Raw genomic sequence first — 9,451 nt, 5'->3', positions numbered from 1 at the left:
ATGGAAAATCAAACCTATGGCACCAAAGGCTTGGCCATATGAGCGAGAAAGGGATGAAGATACTTTTGTCAAAAGGGAAGCTGCCGGATCTAAAGAATGTAGATGTCGGACTATGTGAGGATTGCATCTTTGGAAAACAAAAGAAAGTCAGCTTTACAAAGATTGGCAGACTCTCCAATTCACCTTCATCGATGATTCAACAAGGAAGGTGTGGGTTTATTTTCTGAAGAAGAAATCAGAAGTCTTTGATACCTTCAGAAAATGGAAGGCCATGGTGGAAAATGAAACTGGTTTGAAAGTCAAGCGGTTGAGGTCTGACAATGGGAGAGTACAGAGACAGTAGATTCAGAGATTTCTGCGCAAACAATGGGATCAAGATGGAGACAACAGTTCCCATAACACCACAACAGAATGGTGTAGCAGAGCGCATGAACAGAACTCTAAATGAACGTGCCAAGCATGAGGATACATGCCAGATTACCCAAATTTCTATGGGCTGAAGCTATCAACACTGCAGCTTACCTGATCAACCGTGGCCCTCAGTTCCTTTGGATGGCGGAATACAGAGGAAGCTTGGAGCAAGAAAGAAATAAACCTTTCACACTTAAGAGTGTTTGGTTGTATTTCTTATGTACACATAAACTCTGCTGAAAGAAGTAAACTTGATGCCAAGTCCAACAAAGTGTCTTTGTTGGTTACGGTGGTGATGAGTTTGGTTACCGGTTTTGGGACTACGAAAATCGAAATCATCAGAAGCAGAGTCATTTTCAATGAAATGTGATGTACAAAGGCAGGTCAACCGCAGAATCAAGTAATACGAAGCTGAAACTAAGGAATTTGCTGAGTTCGAGGAGATTTCTGGAAATGAGTTCAGATCAGTCCTGAAACAGTTCAAGAGGAAGAATCAGGCACACCAGAACTGAGACGCTCCTCCAGAATTCCTAACCAACCCAACGGTATTCACCTTCTTTGCACTACTTGTTGCTGACTGACAATTGTGAACCGAGTGCTATGATGAAGCGATGCAGGTGGATGATTCAGTCAAGTGGGAGTCTTCCATGAAAGATGAGATGGACTCACTTATGTTAAATCAGACGTGGGAATTAGCTGAATTACCACCAGGCAAGAAAGCGCTCCATAACAAGTGGATTTACAGGATCAAAGAAGAGCACGATGGGAGAAAACGCTACAAAGCAAGATTGGTTGTCAAAGGCTTTCAGCAAAAAGAAGGTATTGACTACAATGAAATTTTCTCTCCAGTCGTAAAACTGTCTACAATCAGACTGGTGTTGAAAATTGTAGTTGCAGAGAATTTACATCTTGAACAGTTAGATGTAAAGACAGCTTTCCTTCATGGTGATTTGGAGGAAGAAATCTATATGAGGCAGCCAGAAGGTTTCATAGAGGCAAACAAGAAAACCTAGTATGCAGGTTGAAAAGAGCTTGTATGGTTTAAAACAAGCTCCTAGACAGTGGTACAAGAAGTTTGATAGTTTCATGAGTAGCAGTGGTTTTACAAGATGCCAAGAGATCATTGTTGCTACATCAAGAGGTTCGACAATAGCTTCATTATTTATTATTGTATGTTGATGACATGCTCGTTGCAGGCTCAGATATGCAAGAGATTATAACTTGAAGCAAAAATTGTCGAAGCAGTTTGCTATGAAGGATATGGGCGCTGCAAAGCAGATTCTTGGGATGAGGATCAAGAGAGACACAAAGTCGGGGACTTTGATGTTATCACAGGCTGAATACATCAACAAAGTACTCTCCAGGTTCAACATGCAAGATGCTAAACCAGTAAGTACACCTTTAGGTGTTCATTTAGACTCTCCAAAGAACAGTCACCAAAGACGGAGGAAGAACGTGCACACATGGTGAAGGTGCCGTTGCCTCAGCAATTGGAAGTCTAATGTATGCCATGGTTTGTACCAGACCAGATATTGCTCAAGCAGTGGGAGCTGTTAGCAGGTACATGAATAATCCGGGCAAGGTACACTGGGAAGCAGTCAAATGGATCCTCAGATATCTGCGAGGTACCACAAACAAAGCACTTTGTTTCAAAGGTGGAGATACGATATGACAGGCTATGTAGATGCTGACTTAGCCGGAAATGTTGACATCAGAAAGAGCACTACAGGGTATGTCTATACTCTAGGAGGAACTGCAGTGAGTTGGGTTTCTCAACTACAGAAGATATTGCTCTCTCCCACAACTGAGCAGAATATGTCGCTGTTACGGAAGCCAGCAAGGAGATGGTTTTGGCTCCAAAGTTTCTTGGAAGAGTTAGGCAAGAAACAAGAAAACAATGTCTTGTATTGCGACAGTCAAAGTGCTATCCATCTAGCAAAAATCGTCTTTTCATTCCAGAACGAAGCACATACAATTGCGATATCATTTTATCCGGTCTCTTCTGGAAGATGGGATTTTGAAACTTGAAAATATCAGTGGAGCTCAAAATCCGGCAGACATGTTGACAAAGACGGTGAACATGGACAAACTGAAGTTGTGTTCAACTTCAGTTGGCATGCTAGAATAACAAGACTAGAAATGTTGCTTGCATTGATCGAGGTGTGAAGAATATGAAATCAGTCTTCAAGTGGGAGATTGTTGAAATCAAAAGCACATGGCGTGGAAATTCATCACCAAATTGAGCCATTGTATTTTAGGGTAATTACAAGATTAGTCCCTAAGTTTCAACTATAAATACCCAGCTCATTTAGCTTCAAAATCATCCCAAAACATTTCTTTTCTTCCTATACTAGAGAGCTTTCTTGTGAGTAGTGAGTGTTTGTAAACACTGTAAATTTTCTCTCTTAGTAAAAGATCTGCAGCAGCCCGGAGACGTAAGCACAATTGGCTGAACTCCGTTTATCAATTTCGGGTATTATTTTTCCGCTTTTATTTCGCATTCTCACTAATCTGGTTATAGGGAAATTACACGTACTCGGTTTATTTCCTAACATTTACTTCGGCCAACACAGCAATGGGGAGAAAGCTTTACATGAGATTGAGAAGTTTCATCTTTCGTATTTATATTCAGTGAAAGAATCTGAAGAAGATGCTAAATCTTCCCTCCTATACAGCTACAAACATAGCATCAATGGCTTTGCTGCAAAGCTTACACCTGATGAAGTCTTCAAGCTTTCTGGTAAATCGATTAGTTATATATTTCTTTACCTTTATTTCGGAAATTAATACTAAAAAATGCTTCGTTTTGTGGTGTTATTATTTCCTTGACAGAAATGGAGGAGGTTTTATCGGTGATTCCTTCACATGGAAAGTATTCGGTGCAGACAACAAGGTCATGGGAATTCGTAGGCTAGATGAAGAAGATAGCCATTCATGGAGAAAACTTAAGATGGGAGGAGAGAACTTGGCGTTAAGAGCTAAATATGGCAGAGATGTCATTATAGGAGTAATGGATAGCGGTAAAAAATTTTCATATGAATTCGAATACTGTCCTTTTCAACCACTCATGTGATTTTGTTGACCATTATTGCTTTTTTGTTTTACTCGGAAAACTTTAAACTAAATAATTTCATTACCAATATTTATGGTTATGATTGTATTTTGGGGTCTTAATTAATTTCCGTTTAGGTGTATGGCCTGAATCACCCAGTTTCAGCGACCAAGGAATGGATCCCATCCCGAAATCATGGAGAGGAATCTGCCAAGAAGGTGTCGCTTTTAACTCATCCAATTGCAACAGGTCACTATATTTCTAAATTTTAATATATTATTATATATTTGTAGTATAATTATACTGACATACCTTATCAAGTATTATTGAATTTGATGATTTTCCCCTTTAGCCTAATGTTCTTGCAATAAATTTAGTATATTTTGGTATAGTCTTGTGAATACAATCTGAAAATGTTTCCTGGTAAGTCCAATAATCTTTGTCTTTGGATTTTATAGGTACCCTAAGGTTTCTGTAATTAAATAATTACTTTTATGTCATTTTCTAAATGATAAGACATTTACCAATTTTCAATTAGAATCTTTGCATTCCTTCTTTGTAAAGGCTCTTCAAAATTGAATTATGACCATCAAAAACACTTTTTATTTTGTTTTCTTTTTATCTTTAAAAATACAAAAAAGAAAAACAAGATGGGGTAGTTTGCGCCGGCATTTCATGTTGACAACCTATCCTGCATGCACATGCCCCAATATATCGGTTGTCCCACTCAAGAATGTTAGAACGATGTCGTTTTGTCAAGAAATTGAATGGATGAGTCCCCTACTTTGTTGTCCATTTCACCCAAAACAAGACACCAATCATCTCGTGTTTCTTGTGAACTTCAGTACAATGCTCCAACCATTTGAGTCAGTCCTTTTGTTTGCTTCTTTAGCCGTTCCTACTCATTCTCGGCCTTGAATTATTTGATTTTAACTAAAGTAACAGAATCAAGATTATTATTATATTCATCTATAATAAAGTCGATTTGCTTGATTAATTTCGACGTTTAATTTATAATGATTATCTTTATTCCGGTTGACACAGGAAGATAATCGGAGCTCGATACTATGTAAAGGCATTCGAGGCTGAATACGGGACGGTAAATGCAACTGAGGACTTCCTTTCACCTCGAGATGCGGATGGCCACGGAACACACACTGCATCCACAGCGGCAGGCCGACAAGTCTCTGACGTTGCTGCCTTGGTGGGTTTGCAAAAGGCACGGCTTCGGGCGGTGCCCCTTTGGCTCACCTTTCCATATACAAGGCCTGTTGGGCAGTCCCTAACAAACCCAAGGCCGATGGGAACACTTGTTTCAATTCCGATATGCTTGCAGCTTTGGATGATGCCATAGCTGATGGTGTTGACATAATTAGCGTCTCCATTGGAGTGGAAGAACCTGTACCTTTTCAAAATGATGTAATCGGTCTCACTTCCTTGGAGGCTTCTAAGCGCAACATCCTTGTCGTATGTAGTGCTGGAACAGTGGTCCGGCCCCAGGAACATTGTCGAACCCTGCTCCGTGGATAATTACGGTCGGATCCAGTAGTCTCGACAGGGCATTTTCCGCACCTGTGAAGCTACGCAATGGATTGAATCTTATGGTAAGATACCATCGGATCATACATTGAAATCGTTATAGTTTTCATTTAAAGACATAAAGATTATAGTTCCTGAATTATGGTTTAATTTAATAGGGACAAAGTATTACACCATACAAGCTGAAGAAAACGCACCCGTTAGTATATGCAGGAGATGTAGTTGTCCCTGGTGTGGCTCAAAACCTAACAGGGTAAGTTTTTTTCCCTTGTTTTATACTTATTTGCACCTTCGGAATGTTAATTATATCATTTTAGGCAATGCCTTCCTGGTTCGCTTGACCCGACCAAGGTAAAAGGAAAGATTGTGGTGTGCACGAGAGGCTGGCTTGAGAGTAGGTAAAGGCATGGGAAGTGGAGAGAGCTGGAGGTGCCGGTTTTGTCTTAGCCAACGCCAAGGCCAGTGGAAATGAAGTAGCATGTGACGCTCATTTTTCCTGCAACTGCTTTGTCCTAGGATAACGGAATTAAGATTCTGAATATATCAATTCCACAAAGAACCCAATGGCAAAGATCAGTCCAGGAAAGACTATATTACACTACAAGCCAGCTCCCTTCATGGCTGGATTCACCAGTCGTGGTCCAAATGTGATTGATCCTTATATTCTAAAGGTACTTTGTTTATTTGTTATGATCTGAGTTAATATAATGTTTTTATATATCATTGAAGTTCAGGCTTTGGTTGCTTGCTATCTTCTAACTTGGTTTCTGATTTCTTCATCTTATATGATATAGCCTGATATAACGGCACCAGGACTTAACATTTTGGCAGCATGGAGTGAAGCATCGTCTCCTACAAAGTTACAGTTGGATCACAGATCAGTGAAATATAACATAATTTCCGGAACTTCTATGTCTTGCCCTCATGTCTCTGGTGCAGTTGCACTTCTCAAGGCCATACATCCCCATTGGAGTATTGCTGCTATCAAGTCTGCTCTTATGACTACAGGTAATACGTTAAATTTCATTCATATCTAGATAGCTAATTAACTCTATTATATATTTAATCTCATTTTATTGTCACAACCACAATACCAACAGTTTAGGCAAGCCAATTACGGATGCCAACGGCAACGATGCAACTCCCTTCCAATTCGGTTCAGGCCATTTCCGACCAACCAAGGCAGTCGATCCTGGACTTATCTATGATGCCACGTACAACGACTACCTTTTATATCTCTGCAACGCTGGTCCAGATGCTCTAATCGAACTCAACTCTGTTGGAAATAAAACACTCACACAAACAACTTTTATTGAAACTCAAACAAATATTACAAGAGTACTCTCACTCAAAAACAAGAACTACAACTCACTCTTAAGACTTTGCTTCTTCACTCACTTAGAAGCTTTTAATTTTTCTTGATGCTTAAAACTAAAATGGGAAGGGGTATTTATACTACTCAAGAACAATCCTACACCACACAAATAAACTAATTTAAACCATTACAAATTTAACAAATATCTAACTCTCACCTAACTAAATTGATGTAAGCAATGACATCATTAATTAAATGATGTAAGCAATGACATCATTAATTAAATGATGTAAGCAATGACATCTTTAATTAAATGATGTAAGTACATCAATTTAGTTGGGTTTGGGTTTAGGCTCCCATAATGGATCAAGTTTATGATCCAACACCCTCCCTTAAACTTGATCTCGTGACCCCTAGTAGGTTCCTTAATCTTAAGAAGTCTTCGCTGGTCAGTGGCTTGGTAAAAATATCAGCAACTTGATCTTGTCTTCACATATTCAACTTCCACATCTTTTCTTGCAACACACACTTATATAGTGGTAGCGAATATCAATGTGCTTGCTTCGATCATGGAATACTGGATTCTTCGCTAAGGCAATGGTTGACTTGTTGTCGACACAAACCTTGGTAGGCTCTTCTTGTATCAAACCAATCTCCTTCAATAGATTTCTAAGCCAAATTGCATGACAAACACATGAGGTAGCAGCAACATATTCCGCTTCACAAGTGGATAAGTGACAATCGGTTGTTTCTTTGACATCCATGTGAATGCAATACTCCCATGAAAAAACGAATCCAGTAGTGCTTCTTCGATTATCTATGTCTCCACCCCAATCACTGTCGCTATATCCAACAAGCTTGTAATCATTAGAAAACTGAATAGAACAAGCCAAAGTCAATTGTACCTTTCAGATAGCGAAGATTCTCTTTGCGGCTTTAAAATGGGTGGTTGTTGGGGATTCCATGTAGCGACTAACCAATCCAACTGCGTGAAGAATATCGGTCTCGTGCAAGTTAGATAGCGTAGACTTCCTACCAAACTTTTGAAGAATGTTGGATCTACACTTTTGCCTTCTTCATGTTTGGTCATCTTGATCCCGTATTCTCCGGTGTGCTTATTGGCTTACAGTTCTCCATCTTGAACTTCTTCAGTATCTCCTTTGTTGAATTCATTAAACATGCTTGGGTTGCTTCCAGTGAAGATCAATCGTCCACGTAGAGGCACACGATCAAAATATCTTCATCTTTGATCTTGATATATAGAGCATGCTCGTAGGGACATTTGTTGAAGCCATTCTCTTGGAAGTACTTGTCGTTCGGCTATTCCATGCCCTTGGTGCTTGTTTTTAGCCCGTAAAGAGCCTTCTTCAACTTCAACACTTGTCTTCATGCCCTTTGACTTCATAGCCTGATGGTTTGCTGAATGAAAGTTCCTCTTCAAGAACTCCATTTAGGAAGGTGGACTTTACATCCATCTGTTGTATCTTCCACTTGTTTTGAGCTGCCAAAGAAATGATTAGTCTGATAGTCTCCAATCGCAACAGGAGCAAATACCTCATCATAGTCAATTCCAGCCTTTTGACTATAGCCTTTAGCAACTAGCCTCGCCTTGTGCCTTTCAATCTCTCCTTTGGCGTTTTGCTTTGTTTTGTGTACACCCATTGACACCTTCTCCTTATGTCCCTTGGAAGTGAGGTAAGTTCCCATGTGTCTTCTTCCGATGGCCTTGATTTCTTCGTCCATCGCATCTCTCCATTTCTTTTCTTGTACCGCTTCTGAAAGCTCACTGGTTCACAATCGGCAAATAGACAAAATAATGTAAGATTATCTTGTCGTTCAGTTACCTCATAGAGATCTCTAAGGCTTCTTGTGCGTTGCACACTCTTTCACTTTGACTCCCACTTGACGATGATGAGGTGATGAGTCTCCTTGAGGGGTTGATGTTGGTGAAGTGGGTGGAGTTGCAAGCTCTTGTTGAGATTCATCTAGTTGCTCCTCATTGTCTGCTCATCTTCTTCAAACTGAGGAAAGAAATTGAAGTCATCTGTATGAGAGTTAAATCCCATTCTCCTTCTTCGTTGAAGACCACACTCGACTAATCACAAACTTCTTACTGTTGGATTGTACAACTTATAGCCCTTCGAATTAGCATCATAGCCGATGAAGATAAAACTCTCGCTTTTATCATCAAGCTTCGTTCTTCTCTCGTCTGGTACATGAACATGGGCTATACTTCCAAGGTTCTCAAGTGGGAAATGCCAGGCTTTCTTCCACTCCATGCCTCTTGCGGTGTCTTTCCCCATACACTTCTTGTTGGAGATCGATTTGACAAGTAGACTGCACACGATACTGCTTCCACCCAAAATTCTTTGGGTAGTTTCTTGCTTTTGAGCATGCTTCGTGCCATGTCGAGGATTGTTCTATTCTTTCTTTCTGCCACACCATTTTGCTGGGGGATCTAGGAACTGTCATTGGTCGACGAATTCCATTTGCTTCACAGAACTCTTGAAACTCCCTGGAAGTAAATTCTCCACCTCGATCGATCTCATGGCTTTGATCTTTCTACCGCTTTCTCTCTCCACTGCTGCTTTGAACTTCTTGAAGACTTCAAAAACTTCTGACTTCTGTTTCAAGAAATATACCCAGGTTTTCTTGAAAAATCATCAATGAGAGAAGAAAATAGTTATTGTTACCGAGAGCTTGGCTGATCGTCCACACATCGGTATGGATGAGCTCAAGTGGCTTCTTAGCTCTTGTCTCTGACTCCTTTGGAAAGCTTTTCCTGAATTGTTTCCCGACTAGACACCCTTCACAGAGTTGGTCAGGATGGTTGATGTGAGGTAGTCCTTTCACCATCTCCTTCTTAGATAATAGCTCTAGACCTCCAAATTGAGATGCCCAAATCGAAGATGCCAAAGCCATGATGCATCTTTAGCAAGCTTTCAGGCACTTGCAACATCATTTGTATGTTGATCAGAACATTCTATTCTTTGACATCGGCACTTTAGCAATGAGTTATTCTTATCATCTTTTATAGAAAGATTATAATTATCATATGAATATCATAACCTTTCTCTACCAGTTGCCCTAAACTTAAATGTTACTTTTCATATTGAGCACATAGTACATTTGAA

General features: G+C 39.9%; 1 pseudogene; it reads left to right on the top strand.

The window, feature by feature from the left end:
• Window positions 1-2,967: 2,967 nt before the first annotated feature.
• On the top strand, window positions 2,968-6,274 carry LOC120147313 (annotated as a pseudogene).
• Window positions 6,275-9,451: the final 3,177 nt, after the last annotated feature.

This window comes from Hibiscus syriacus, unplaced genomic scaffold, assembly GCF_006381635.1.
Source record: "Hibiscus syriacus cultivar Baekdansim isolate YM2019G1 unplaced genomic scaffold, ASM638163v2 tig00110937_pilon, whole genome shotgun sequence".
NCBI lineage: Eukaryota > Viridiplantae > Streptophyta > Magnoliopsida > Malvales > Malvaceae > Hibiscus > Hibiscus syriacus.
The sequence above is the reverse complement of the archived record's forward strand: the minus strand, read 5'-3'. Positions and strand labels throughout refer to the sequence as shown.